We start from the raw sequence: 15,164 nt of genomic DNA on the forward strand, positions 1-15,164 counted from the left end.
GTATACAGCTGCAACTTGAAATAGCACCATCTTATCCTTGTGTAATCTTATCTTTTATTGTTTACAAGCTGCTTTCTTAACTTCTATCTCATGTAATGATTCTCCTTCTGTAACATCTCTGCCACAAAACCAGTGAAAAGGCAGAAATCCAGGTCTATATAATGGATGGTTTGAAAAAAAAAAAAAAAAAGGTACTCAAATTCCCCAGATGGAAAAATGGAATGAGTATTATACCCCATATCTCTACATGATATAATGTTCCAGAGTAATTACTACTCTATATAATTCTACATAGGCTGACACTAAAACATAATTTCTAAGCAACAATGAGTTATAATCAAAGATGCCAAAAGACACATAACTGAGGGTATGGAAGGAAGGGAACAATAAGAAATTAACTCATATGATACAGAAGTATACCCATTATTTAAGGAAATTAAATAGGACCCCCTTCTTAACTTTTCTAAGATGTTAAAGAGAACCTTATAGATTTATAAAAGTAGCAGTAAGAAAAAACATGCTATAGGGATGCCTGGGTGGCTCAGCGGTTTGGCACCTGCCTTGGTCCCAAGGCATGACCCCAGAGTCCCGGGATCAAGTCACACGTCGGGCTCTCTGCATGGAGCCTGCTTCTCCCTCTGCCTATGTCTCTGTCTGTCTTTCCTGAATAAATAAATAAAATCTTAAAAAAAAAAAAAGAGAGAGAAAACATGCTATAAACCAAATGAATATATCCTCTCGATAGGTTTATCTTAGGAGTGTCTTTCCTTGAAAAACAACAAAAAAAAAGTATCCACCTAGAGAATCATTTAATCTGAAAGCTGGGCAATCATCTAGTAAAATCTGTTCTCTCTGCTTCTTTCAAGGTATTATCCAATATTTAGCTTTCTTTTTTTTTAATATTTTATTTATTCACTTGACAAGGGAGATGGTGTGCGCACAAGCAAATGGAGTGGCAGGCAGAGGGTGCCTCACATGGAGGTTGATCCCAGGACCCTGGGATCATGACCTGAGTGGAAAGCAGAACCGCTTAATCCTCTGAACCAACTAGATGCCCCCAAGATTCAGCTTTTTAACATTCTTTTAAGAGCTTAATATGATGTCCCAAGAGTGAAGATAATACTCTAGATCTGATCTGATCAACATAAACTAGAGTAACTCTCATCTTAATTTTCTCCTTGAACACCTGAAACCATAAAACTCCTAGAAAAAAAAAAAACAGGGGTAGCAAGATCTTTTTTTTTTTTTTTAAGATTTTATTTATTCATGAGAGAGAGAGAGAGAGAGAGAGAGACAGAGAGAGAGAGAGAGAGGCAGTGACATAGGCAGGGGGAAAAGCAGGCTCCCTGTGGGAAGCCTGATGCGGGACTCAAGACCAAGACCCCAAGACCCTGAAGCCAAAGGCACTGAACACCCCAGGTGTCCAGGTAGCAAGCTCTTTGACACTGGTCTTGGTAATGATTTTTTTTTTTTTTTTTGATACCAAAAGCAAAGGCAACAAAAGAAAAATAAACAAGCAGGATTACATCAAACTAAAAAGCTTCTGCACAGCAAAGGACACAAACCACCAACAAAATGAAAAGGCAACCTATCAAATGGGAGAAAATATTTGCACATCATATATCTAATAAGAGGATATCCAAAAAATATAAAAAACTTGTCCAATTCACTATCAAAACCCCCAAACAATCTGATTAAAAAACAGACATTTTCCCAAGGAACGCATACAGATGGCCAAAAGGTGTCCAGCATCACTCACTACCTATCACAGAAATGCAAATCAAAACCACAATGAGATACTGCTTAACACCTGTTAGCATGGCTCTTATCAAAAAGACAAGAAATAGCAAATGGTGGCAAGAATGTAGAGAAAAGGGAACTCCGTGCACTGTTGAAGGGAACATAAATTAGTACAACCATTACGGAAAATAATTCCTCAAGAAACTTAAAAAACAGGATTACAATATGATCCAGCAATCCCATTCTGGGTATATATCCAAAAGAATTTAAATCAGGATCTAAAGAGACATCTGCGCTTCACATTTATTGCAGCATTATTCACAATAGCAAAGACATGGCAACAACCCAGTGCCCATGAATGAATAAAGAAAATGTCATTCACACACTCACACACACAAATATCAGGCAGCCATAAAATAGGATATTTTGCTACTTGCAACAACACGGATGGACCCTGAGAGCATTATACATAATGAAATAAGCCAGAGAAATGCAAATACCATATGATCACCCTTACATGTGGAGTCCAAAAACAAGACAAAAATAAAATTTATCTTCATCTTCCTCATGGTGGGTTAAAAAAATTTTTATCGCCCATTATTGTGATTATCATGGCAGCCACAGTCACTCTACTAACTCCTACTAAAATTACATTCAGTTACAACCCTACTGAGTTGTTCTTGCATTACTCTTACAAAACAGTTTCCCCATCCTCTATTTGTATTTCTCTCTTTTTTGGACTTGGATGTCCTATTTTGTAGACATGGCCTATAGCTCCAGCTTATTAAAATTTTAGTTCTCACTAAAAAATGTTTTAAAAGACCAGTGTACTAATGAAGCCCTTATCTATTTGTAAATATGCTAGTCTTACTCAAGAGAAGAATGAAACAAAAATCTCCTAGCTTAACAACTTCAGGTATGATCAATATACAGTTATAAATCCAGTTGAATTCTCCATGCATGTTGTATCTCTTGATCTTATCCTCACCAATATCATGAGAAGTATCAAATGCCTTGCTATAACTCAAATATTATGGCTACATTTGCCATAGTCAAATGTTTATCAGTCTTGTCTATTTACAACAGTTCCAAGTGTCTCGCACTTAAGTTTACTGTTATTTTCTTGTATTTTCAACTATTTTTAAAAGCAGAGAACTGGTTCACATAGACACTAGTATTTCAGTCCTCTTTCACTAATACTACACAATTTCAAAAAGTTTATCAGACTTCACACAGAAAGTTCAATCTCTCCTCAGACACTACAGAGAATATAACAGCCAACTGGACTGATATGCATGATGGTAGTGACAAGATGATATTTGATCCAAACAGTTTCAATTACAGTCTCCCTTCTACTTTGATGCCCTCCACTCCCCTCATAATCGCAATGTAGAAAGTGAGGAAGATTGAAGGGAATGATATTCTGCTATGCCTCTGCTGTCAATATAATTTAAAATGGTTAAAATCCGTAAGACATGAAGTACACACATTTTCCAGTTGTGTTCCAAAGTGGCCCAAATTCTATTTTTACTTAAAGTTTTCAGTTTCTTTTACTTTAAAAAAAAAAAACAAACTAATTTATTGAGGTATAACATGTATATAACATAAAATGCACCCAATTTTATGTATAGTTTTGAGTTTTGACAAACATACACAGTAATGAGCAGCCACAACCAACAAGAAGAATATCTATCACCCACAAAATTTTCTTCACGTATTTCTGCAATTACTAACACCCTCCTTGGTTCAGGCAACCATGGATAATAAAGTTCTGTTACTATACATCAGTTTTGTCTTTTCTAGAATTTCATATAAACAAAAATCCATGGCTTCTTTTGCTCAGCCTGATGATTCTTTTTTTTTTTTTTTTTTAATTTATGATAGACATATATAGAGAGAGACAGAGAGGCAGAGACACAGGCAGAGGGAGAGGCAGCCCACATGTCGGGAGCCTGATGCGGGACTCGATCCAGGGACTCGATCCAGGGACTCCAGGACTTGGAGTTCAAAGGCAGGCGCGAAACCACTGAGCCACCCACGGATCCCCAGGCCTAATGATTCTAAGATTCACACACTGGCTGCATGTGGTATTACAGGGTATGGATATACCACAATTTAACCACTGACCTGTTGGACATTTGGGTTGTTCCTTGCTTCTGGCAATTATAGTAAGATACCACAAACATTCAAGTATAAGTCTCTTTTGTTGATGTATGTTTTCATTTCTTTTGGGTAAATAAATAAGATTAGAATTGCTCACGTGATAATTTTAACTTTAAAAGAAACTGCCAAAGTGTTTGTCTCATTTAAGATCCTACTAGTAATGTGTAAGAGTTCTTGTCGCCCTGCATCCTTGCCAATACTTGGTATACTTGGTTTTGATTAAAAGCATTCTAGTGGGTGTGTTGTGGTGTCTTGTAGTTTTAATTTGCCTTTCCCTAATGTCTAATGATGGTGAACATCTTTGCATGTGCTCATTTGCCATTCTTATGCCTTTTCAATAAAGTACTCCAATCTTCTGTCCATTTTCTTGTTGGGTAGTTTTTATTACTGAGTTGTACAAGTTCTTATATAGTTCAGATATAAGTCTTTTAAACAGATAATGTATCTTGCAAACATTTTCTTCAAATCTGTGGTTTGTCCTTTATTCTTTTTTTTATTTTTTTTTTAACAGTGTCTTTCAAAAAGCAACTAAATTTTGATGAAGTCCAACTTACCTTACCTTTTGTGTCCTAAGAAATCTTTGCCTTTCTTTAGGGTACAAAGATTTTCTCATATGTTTCTTCTAGAAGTTTTAGATTTTCAGCTTTTAATCTTCAACCCATCTCAAGTTAATACTAATGTCTTGTGTTGGCTAAGGGCAAATTGTTTGCTTATTTATTCTATATGTATGTCCAGTTGTTGTAGTAATATGCGTCGAAAGGACTACCTTTTCTGTGTGAATTGTGCCTTGGTATCTTGTAAAAAAAAAAAAAAAGAAAGAAAAACCAACTGACCGTAGATCTAATGGATATATTTCTAGGCTTTCTATTCTGTTTTTTGATTTATATGCCTATTCTTATGCCAATATCACATGGTCTTGATTACAGTAGCTTCATACAAAGTTTTGAATTCTAAGACTAGAAGTCCTTCAATTTTTAAAAAATTGTCTTGACTACTCTAGCCATTGCATTTCCATATACATTTTATGATCAACTTGTCAATTTCTACAAAAAAGCCTGCTAAAATTTTGACTGGACTCAACAATAAGTCTATAGATCAATTTGGGAAGGATGACATCCTAACAATATTGAATCTTCTAATTAACAAATATGATATTTCTATGTATTTTTTTGTTTCCTAGCTGGGACCTGCATTATAGAGGGTATAATCCCTCTTTGGAAAATTAGACCTTCTAAAGTAAAATAGTGACCTAAAAAAATAAAAGAAAATGTATTTTAAACATGAAATATCAAAAACCATGTAATTAATTTTTAAAAATTCATCTCAAACATTCACAAGTCCAAAACCAGAAGCATAATATTTATTTATTTATAAGAGCAAGATAGCTCTATGGAGGAAAGAATAGTCATTTCAACGAATATCATTGGGATATTCACATGGGGAAAAAATCTTCAGCCCTTACCTCACACCACACACAAAAACCAATCTGAAGTGGATTTAAGACCTTAAACTAAAAGCAAAAATTATGAAACTTCTAAAAGAAAAAAATTTCCACCACCCTCATGTACACATACAGCATTTTAAAGTTTTTAGGATATTTTTGCATTAGTAAGTTTCTTAACTTTCATGTTTCTTTGTGAGGCAAGCAAAAAGGTAATAATGCTACTTATGCTGATGGGAAAACCAGAGCCCAGAAGACTTAAGTGACATAACAAAGAGGCGTAGTGGAAAGGGCATGGGTTTTGAGCACAGGAGACTGGGATTCGAATTCCAACTGTTATCACTTACTAGCCATATGATCTTGGGTACAATATTACATAATCCTTCTTAGCTTTAGATTCCTAACCTAAAAAATGGAGGTAATAATGATCTTGAAGGGATACTTTCTTTTAACACATGTTTAGTGAAAGTCCACTGTGTACTAAGCAACAACTGTTCTAAGTTTTGGAGATAAAGCAGAAAATCCCTACCTCGAGGTCCTTACATTTCAGGATAGAAGAGAGAAAAGAAAAAGATGTATCAGTAGAATATATAGTATTCTGTAAGTAGGGGACAAGAAATACTGAGTTGCAGGGGGCTATAATTTTAGGATAGGGAGGGCCTCTTTTCAAAGGATCTTTTGATTAAAGGCAGGAGAGAGGGGAGTCATGCCTATATGGGATAAGACCATAGCAGGCAAAGGAAGTAGCAATGGCAAGGCCCTAAGGCAGGGCCCATATTCTAATAATGGCAAGAGGCCAAACTGGTTTGGAAGAGAGGAAGCAAGAGGGAAAAGAGAAGGAAATGAATTGGGAGAGGTAATAAGAAAGGAGGGAGGGTCGTGGTGGTGGTTACTTTGAGGAAGTGCTATTGTAAGGACTCTTTCTTTCTTTTTTTTTTTTTTTTTTTTTTTTAAGATTTTATTTATTTATTCATGAGAGACACAGAGAGAGAGAAAGGGAGGCAGAGACACGGGCAGAAGGAGAAGCAGGCTCCATGCAGGGAGCCCGACGTGGGACTCGATCCCGGGTCTCCAGGATCGCGCCCTGGGCTGAAGGCGGCGCTAAACCGCTGAGCCACCCGGGCTGCCCAAGGACTCTTTCTTTCTGAGTGAAATGTGAAACACTGTAAGGGGTGAGGAGTAACATAATGTAAGTCCCCAAACATTCTGGGTGCTATGTAAGGATGGAACCAGGGCACTAATCCAGGCAAGAAATAATGATGGCTTCCATCAGGGTGAATAGCACAATAGGTGATGAAAACTTGTAAGATTCTGATATACTTTAAAAGATGGAGTGGATAGGAGTTGATATTAGATTGGTTGTATGGTATAAGAAAGAGAGGACCCAAAGAAAACTACAAAATGTAGATATAAGCAGCTGACAGAACAGAGTTGCTAGCGACTGAGATAAAAGGAATATACGAAGATCTAGCTTGAGGAAAAGGTCAGGTCCTCAGTAGGAGACATACTAAAATTGAGATATCCATTAGACAATCAAGTAATCTGGAGGAGACAGTTGGATATGACAGCTTGGAGGTCAAAGGAAATGATGTGGCTGGAGATTGGCATATAAATGGCAATTGAATGGTATTTCAAGCCATGAAACTGGATGAGATCACCAAGGCAATGGAGATTCCGGATGTTTCCAACATTTAGAGAGGTTAAAAGCTGAGGAAGAATTAGCCAAGAAAGAGCAGTGAGTAGAAGGAAAATCAGGAGAATACATACTAAAGCAGTGCTTCTCAACTTTTAATATGCATACAAACCATTTAGGGATTTTGTTAAAATATAGTTTCCAATTCAGTAGATCTGGGGTGGTACCTAAAACTCAGCATTTCTAAAAGTATCCCAGGTGGTACAGATGCTATACCAGATTCTGAGTAGCAAAGGATTAAGGATGGGTTTCACTGGAGAAGGATGTGATCAACTGCCATACAAACAGATGGAGGACTGTGAATCCAACCACTGGATCTACTAAGAGGTTTCGGTGGAGTATCGGGGCAAAAGCCTGACTGGAATAGGCTTGTAAAAGGGGAGAGAAGAGAAGAGAAATTAGAGTGAATATCAACAACTATTCTGAAAAGTTTTTTTTAAGATCTTATTTATCTTATTTATTTATATTTATTATATATTCATTTATATTTATCATTTATTTATATATCCTGGAGCCAAAGTGTCAGGGGCAAGTTATGTGATCTAAACCCTAGTTTCTAAAACAACAACAACAAAACAACAAAAAACAAATAAAAAACAAACAAACAAAAAAACACCCTAGTTTCTTCTTAAGTAAATGGGGATAATAATGGGATGTACCTCATAGGGCTGCTGAGGATTACGTAAGGTAGGATACATAAAGGACAATGCCTGGCAAATAGTAAGTACCTGCTACATTCATTACCGCGTTATATTAAAAACACCAGTGTCTTCTGGTGGTATAAAAAACAGAGGAAGAGTGTGTTACTAGTATGTATGTAGCAGAGGTGCGGGATCACAATATATTTATTGACCAATAAAGATATTTAAATAAGAGTGAAAAAGGTAAAACCAATGAATTCCATACTTAAAGCAGTAATAACCCACTGTGAATGTATTAAAATACAGAATTCTGAAAGGATACACACTATGTATCAGAATATTAATGGTGATTCTCTCTGCAGATTACTGGTACTTATTTATGTTTACATTTTGAGTGTTCTATGATGACCATATATTTTTCTATAACAACTTTTATTTTGAAATTAAGAAAAACCGTATCAAAGACAATCACTGTAGCCATCTCTGATATTTCTCACCATAATCAATCCTGTTAAAATTTTTACGCATTGGCCTGTCTTTTTTCAAAATTTATACTTATGAAAAAGTTTTGAAAGTAAAATACAGCTGTGAAGTCTTGTTTATTAAAAGATGGAAACAAACAGAATGTTATAGGTAAAACTAAAGGCCTTCTCTCCTTGATAGCGGACTCCATCCTGACCCCTTCTGCCATTCTGGCAGACAACCACTACTGAATTTGGTGTGTGTCTGCTAATCCTTATTTTGATACCTTTGCATACATATGTATATCACTCCTAAAAAAAAATGCAACCAAATATACAAATTTGTTTTTAAAAATTTAAGTGGTCTCATGTTGTAGCTTGCTTTTCTCACTTGATACCATATTTTAAAGCTGATATTGATACATATGTAATTATTTTTGATATATTTTCTTTCAAGTCCTCTGATGGACATTTAGGTTTCCAATTTTTCACTACTGTATATTTTCCTGTGATGCATCTCTTCCTATACACATCATTTTAGAACAAAAGCTGGTGTTTCTTGGGGGTAAGTCAGGTATTTTCCATTTTAACAGATACTTTTTTAAAAAAATATTTTATTTATTTAAGAGAGACACACACAGAGAGAGAGAAAAGCAGGTTCCATGCAGGGAGCCTGACGTGGGACTCGATCCTCGGTCTCCAGGATCACGCCCTGGGCTGAAGATGGCACTGAACCACTAAGCCATCCAGGCTGCCCCTTAACAGATACTTCTGAAATGCCATCAGCATGGTTGTCTGCATCAAGTATGTACCAGTAAACAATTCCCCAATCTTTACCAACACATGATTTTGTCAGAATTTAGGTATTTTGCCCATTTAAGTGGTACTTCTTTTAGTTTGTATTTTTCTGATTATCAGTATCCCCTCTTTTCTGTTACTGTTCTTATCCACTGGAAAATAATGTTCACTATAATTATTCTTTGGTCAATTGAAATTGTTTTCAATCATTAGTACATGTTCACCATCTTTTCAGCTTTAATCTATCCTTTCTTTCAATTAGGTTTATTTTTAATTAAGGAAGGCATACTCTTTCATTATTTAAAAGAAGTAAATCATGAGGATTTATCTCCATTTTTTATTCTCTTTCTTCAGATTATAACCCCTGTCTGTAACAGATCACAACTTTGTCTTGATTTGAGATTTAGTATATTTTCTGACAAAGCTAAATTAAAAATTATACAATATTATACTGAAATTAAAAGTTCTGCAAAAAAAATGGCATGACAAGTTGATCATTACTGAAATATGTTTTTTTGAAATTTCTTTAGTATTTCTTTATTCTATTCTTAGAATACCTTGGCCCTTAGGCTGAATCAATGACTGTCAGGTAAGAAGATGATAAACATACCATACTGACCCTGATTCCTAAAGAGTGGGGCTCTCATTATCTACCATGAGAATAGTTCTGCTCTCTACAGGGAAACCGAGGAATCAGAAATGATCCTTCATTGAGTAAAGACAACAAAACCACAACGAAAAGATGTCACCCATCTCCCTATATTCTGTAATCCAATATAAAAGACACATTTCAAGTCCTAATGATTCAACTTTCCTAATTACTGAAGGTATTACACCTATGAATGACTGTAACCCCAGCACCTTATACAATGAGTTAGTATGCTCTTATTCTGACTTCAAAATATAGTTTATTTTTTTCTTTTTTCAAAATATATTCTAGAAAGGAGTCAGAAAAGATCAAGAACATCTGGAAAACATGCAAGGGGCAGGCTATTTTGAATGAGGGCTTCATAAAAAAGTACATTATTAGGAAGCTATTTAGATAGTCTAAGGACTCAGTGGTTAGGTACCTCTCACTTGCTGTCTTCTGTGAAATGATGGTGGAGGACAAGGAAGGAGGGATCAGACATTTAGAATTAAATAGCTGCAAAGCACATAATTTGCACTGGATTACAATTTCAACATTTTAACACTGTTGATGTTGTTATTATCCAAATGTTCCTTATAAACCATTTGTTCTTGCTTCATGAATAAAAACTCTTATCTCTGAGCAAACGGACAGGTTTTTGGGGGAGAGGGCATCCCCTCTCCTTGCACTGTGTTTGTTTATTGCTAGTTACCTTTTTTTTTTTAATTTTTATTTATTTATGATAGTCACACAGAGGGGGGGGCGGGCAGAGACACAGGCAGAGGGAGAAGCAGGCTCCATGCACCGGGAGCCCGACGTGGGATTCGATCCCGGGTCTCCAGGATCGCGCCCTGGGCCAAAGGCAGGCGCCAAACCGCTGCGCCACCCAGGGATCCCCCTAGTTACCTTTTTAACTCCCATTTGTTTTGGTCTCTGTCACTGGCATTTGAGATTTTACATCTAAGGTTTGATGATCCAGAGACAATTTGTCTTACTCAGACTAAGTGAAGGTTCAACAAAGTGCCTGAAAGGTTTGAGTGTATAGATGGGCTTCTTGTTTTTCAACTTCCCTGTACAGTGATCTAGGTGGAATCCCTGATGTTGCTACCTCTGGGTCTTTCCCCTTGGCTGGTAAATTTCCTCAGAGAAGGCTTTCCCAATCTCCTGCCTGAAAGGGAAGGTCTGACTGCCAGCATTCTGGGAATTATTGAAAAGAGAGTGCTTGAGTAACTCTCCATGCATCCTTTAGGAAGGAGTCACTCAATCCTGTTTCTGGTAAAATATCCATGTCTGTGTCCCCCATTTGGACATAACTGGTTTTCCTCTCTCTAAAAGAGTATCAGTCTACTGCCAGGGAAGGGATGAAGCAGTCATCCAGTCAAAGAGAGCAGCAGACATGATTCAGAGATTTTCAGATATGCTTTCTCACTTATGTACGTACCTTCCCTCTTCTTTTTTTTTTTTTACCTTCCCTCTTCTGAAGATACCTGGCACTGCCAATTTCTGAGACTTTTGAGGAATTTGTGGTATAAATCAGGTTGATTTTCATTTCTCCATTGCTAACTAAGAATTTAGCTTTTTTAGGTATATTAAGTTCATTACCACTTCTCCATCTGCTTTCTGGCTTTCAAAATGTTGTTTGTGTCTCCTTCCTCTCTGTTGTCTCTGTCCTTATATGTTCATGCTTAAAAAAATTCCTTGATTATAGTTTTAGTGGAATTTTAAAGATAGCAAAAATCTGTCACCTTAACTGAAAACCCACATCTGCCAAAGCCCTTTGGAAACTAAAAATGTGTTAGTTTATTTAACCACTGCATTGTATGTTATTGTCTTATTATGAACAGAAAGGAAAAATAGGAACTGTATCTTCTTTGGTTAAGACTGGTAATATAAGAACTCTTGCTAGAAGGCTTAAAATTTACAATTAATACTTTTTTTAGCTATTAAAATCTAGGATAAGCTGATAGGATGATCTGCATTCATAACAAGGTATACTCATTATATAGTCAGTTACCGAAAAATGTGAGCCAAGTTAAAAAAAAAAAGTGAGCCAAGTATTTTGGAATAGATAGACATCAAGGTCATGCTTACAGAATTAACACTGTAAAGCAATAGGAACATACTGCCTCTTAACTGACTATTCCCCAGACTATAGAACTACTCCAATTTGATAATGTTCTCTCTATGGTCACTTCTTGTCTTTATCAATACTGGCACTTCACTGCCTCATCACTGTTTCTTTCTTTTTTTAAGATTTTATTTATTTATTTCACGGGGGGGGGGGGCACGGAGAGAGAAACACAAGCAGGGGAACAGGAGAGGGAAAGCAGGCTCCCCACTGAGCAGGGAGGCCGGCTAAATCCCAGAACCTTGGGATCATGACCTGAGTGGAAGGCAGATGCTTAACCAACTAAGCCACCCAGTCACCCCTCCATCACTGTTTCTGGTGTTTTTTTTTTTTTTTTAAGATTTTATTTATTTATTCATGAGAGACACACAGAGAGAGGCAGAGACACAAGCAGAGGGAGAAGCAGGCTCCCTGTGGGAAGCGTGATGTGGCACTGCATCCCAGGACCCCAGGATCATGACCTAAGCCAAAGGCAGACCCTCAACCACTGAGCCACCCAGGTGCTTCCCCCTCCATCACTGTTTCTAAAAACAGTTTTTTTTTTAAAGATTTTATTTATTTATTCATGATAGACTTAGAGAGAGAGAGAGAGAGAGAGAGAGAGAGAGAGAGAGAGGCAGAGACACAGGCAGAGGGAGAAGCAGGCTCCATGCCGGGAGCCCAACGCGGGACTTGATCCTGGGACTCCAGGATTGCGTCCTGGGCCAAAGGCAGGCGCTAAACAGCTGAGCCATCCAGGGATCCCCCTAAAAACAATTTCTAATACTGTCTTTTGTTCTTGCCTCTATTTATAGCCAAAGCTTTTCCCCTTTCGTTATTCTTTTATTATTCTTTGACTATTTTTCCTTTCCTTACTGTTTGTTTTTGATTTTAAAGATTTTACTTAATTATTTGATATCTGACACACAGAGAGATATAGAGCATTAAGTGGGGGAAGGAGCAAAGGGAGAAAAAGACTTCCCACTGAGCAAGGAGCCCAACATGGGACTTGATCCCAGGTCCCTGAGATCATGACCTGAGACAAAAGCAGACGCTTAACCAACTGAGCCACCTAGGTGCCTCAACATTTCAGTTTTTGTTTTTTTTAAAGATTTTATTTATTTATTCATGAGACACAGAGATAGAGAGAGAGAGAGGGAGATAGAGAGAAGCAGAGACACAGGCAGAGGGAGAAGCAGGCTCCATGCAGGGAGCCTGACATGGGACTTGATCCCAGGTCTCCAGGATCAGGCCCTGAGCCAAAGGTGGCGCTGAACCGCTGAGCCACCCAGGCTACCCATCATTTCAGTTTTGATGAGAAAGATTTGGCTTCTCTCTCTTCCAGAATGTAAACCTACCAATATATATGACTATGTGTAATCATTCTTTCATTTTTTGCATTTAATAGATATGTATTGAGTACCTATTATAGGCCAGGCCCTGTTCTAACCATTAGGGATAAAACAATGAACAAACAAAGCCCCTCATCTCATATAAACTGTATGCCAGTGGGGGTGACAGACAATAAACAACTATATCACAAAGAGCTGGGTCTTAAAAAAAAAAAAAAAAAAAAAAAAAAAAAAAAAGGAGAGGGATGTGGAAAATGACATAGGTAGGGTAGGAACATTAGTTATATAAGTGATGACAGAAGGCTTCTTTTATTTTTTCAAGCCCCACCGTGGGGCTTGAGTTCATGACTCTGAGGTTAAGACCTGAGCTGAGATCAAAAGCCAGACACTTAACCAACTGAGCCATCCAGATGCCTTGAGAAGGCTTGTTTTAAAATGTGCCATTTGAACAGAGACATAAGGAAGATGCTCTATGGATAGTTCTGAACTAAGTATCTCAAAGAAAAAAAGAACAGTACAAAGGCTATGAGGAGGGAGCAGGCTTGACTTGGTGAAGAAACAGCAAAGAGGGATCCCTGGGTGGCGCAGCGGTTTGGTGCCTGCCTTTGGCCCGGGGCGCGATCCTGGAGATCCGGGATCGAATCCCACGTCAGGCTCCCGGTGCATGGAGCCTGCTTCTCCCTCTGCCTGTGTCTCTGCCTCTCTCTCTCTCTCTGTGTGCCTATCATAAATAAATAAAAATTTAAAAAATAAAAAAAAAGAAACAGCAAAGAAACTGGTGGGATGGGAGCAGAATAAGCTTTTTCCCTATTAAAGTTTACTATTTTTGCCATAGTTTATTTTCTATAAGAGTTTAGTATACCTTTCAGATTTGAACAGATTCAGATTCTAACTTATATTAAAGGCTGAGATTGTTTTAAGTCTAGTGGATAAATGGAAATGTTACTGAATAGGTATCATTTGCTGCAATAAGCATTTTTGGCTGAACACAGGCTTGTAAACAATCTAAATTACACATATACTGTCCTGTTTGGAGACAGAGAGGGTGATAGTTTAGTGGGAAGATACAAGAGCCAGATTTTATTTTGAGTCCTGGTTCTATGCTTACTTGCTTTAACTGATCTTAAGTCAGAGCTCTAGGTGTCAAATACATAGGTATACTTTTACCCTTTTATTCTATTATTTTTATTTTTTAATTCTAATTTTAAAATATAAGAGTAGCATAGTGAATATGGGGAAAGAATAATGCCTTGGACTCACATTCTGAGTTTGATACTTTTGCTGTGCTTATTAAATGTTCAATCTTAGTCATTTAAAATTCTGTTTCCTTATCTATAAAAGCAAATAAAAATATGTACTTTATAAATGACATAATTATTTATGCATGTAAGCTACGTGTATACTATAAAATGTAAATGTAATATACATTCATATTTTTAAACTACCCATAGAGCTTTCAAACTTGTATTTCACTCACTTAAAATTTTTCATCTAAGCGCTTTCAAAATTTATTAAGTTTTACTTCTTGGTTCATTTCTGCATTTGTACTTAAGAGTTGTATGCAAAATTTATCCTTCCCAATTAGTTCCCTATTTTGACTGACAATAAATTCTACTCAAGTAATCTTTGAGCTTTTTAATTATATAGCAAAATTCAATGGCTATGAAAAACTCAGCTTGAAACCCACCAAAAAGATCAGAATGCAGATTTTCCATTTAACTTTATTTCATTCAGATGACCATTTTGTAATAAAAAATATGGGTACATGGAGAAAATAATCTGAAAGGATAACTTAACAATCATTTTGTACACTTCAGTAACTGTTAATGACTTTTCTTTTTTTTTTTTTGTTAATGACTTTTCAATAGGTTTTTTTTTTTTGCCTGTTTTGTTTTCTGAACCTTCACTGTTAAATCACTGCATGCTAAAAAAATTTGTAGTCACGCATTTGCAATTAAGTACTTGATATATGTTTTTGAAGACTATACTAGAGAGATATTATTTCCTAATATCATACTGCTAGCCATTAGTTAAAATGTGTCCTTATGTTACTAGACAAGTAATTTTAAAAAGCAACCCAAAAGAATATTAGCTAAAACCTTTAAAATACCATCAGTGGTCTTCAAAAATAATTTATAAG

At 36.6% G+C, this 15,164-nt stretch overlaps 1 protein-coding gene across 7 annotated transcripts in view; it reads right to left on the minus strand.

Annotated features, from left to right (window-relative positions):
- Positions 1-15,164, minus strand: part of BRAF (B-Raf proto-oncogene, serine/threonine kinase) — a 171,764-nt gene that overhangs the window by 24,143 nt on the left and 132,457 nt on the right. The gene's annotated exons all lie outside the window — the stretch shown is intronic.

The sequence above is a fragment of the Canis aureus genome, chromosome 15 (genome assembly GCF_053574225.1).
Source record: "Canis aureus isolate CA01 chromosome 15, VMU_Caureus_v.1.0, whole genome shotgun sequence".
NCBI classification, from domain to species: domain Eukaryota; kingdom Metazoa; phylum Chordata; class Mammalia; order Carnivora; family Canidae; genus Canis; species Canis aureus.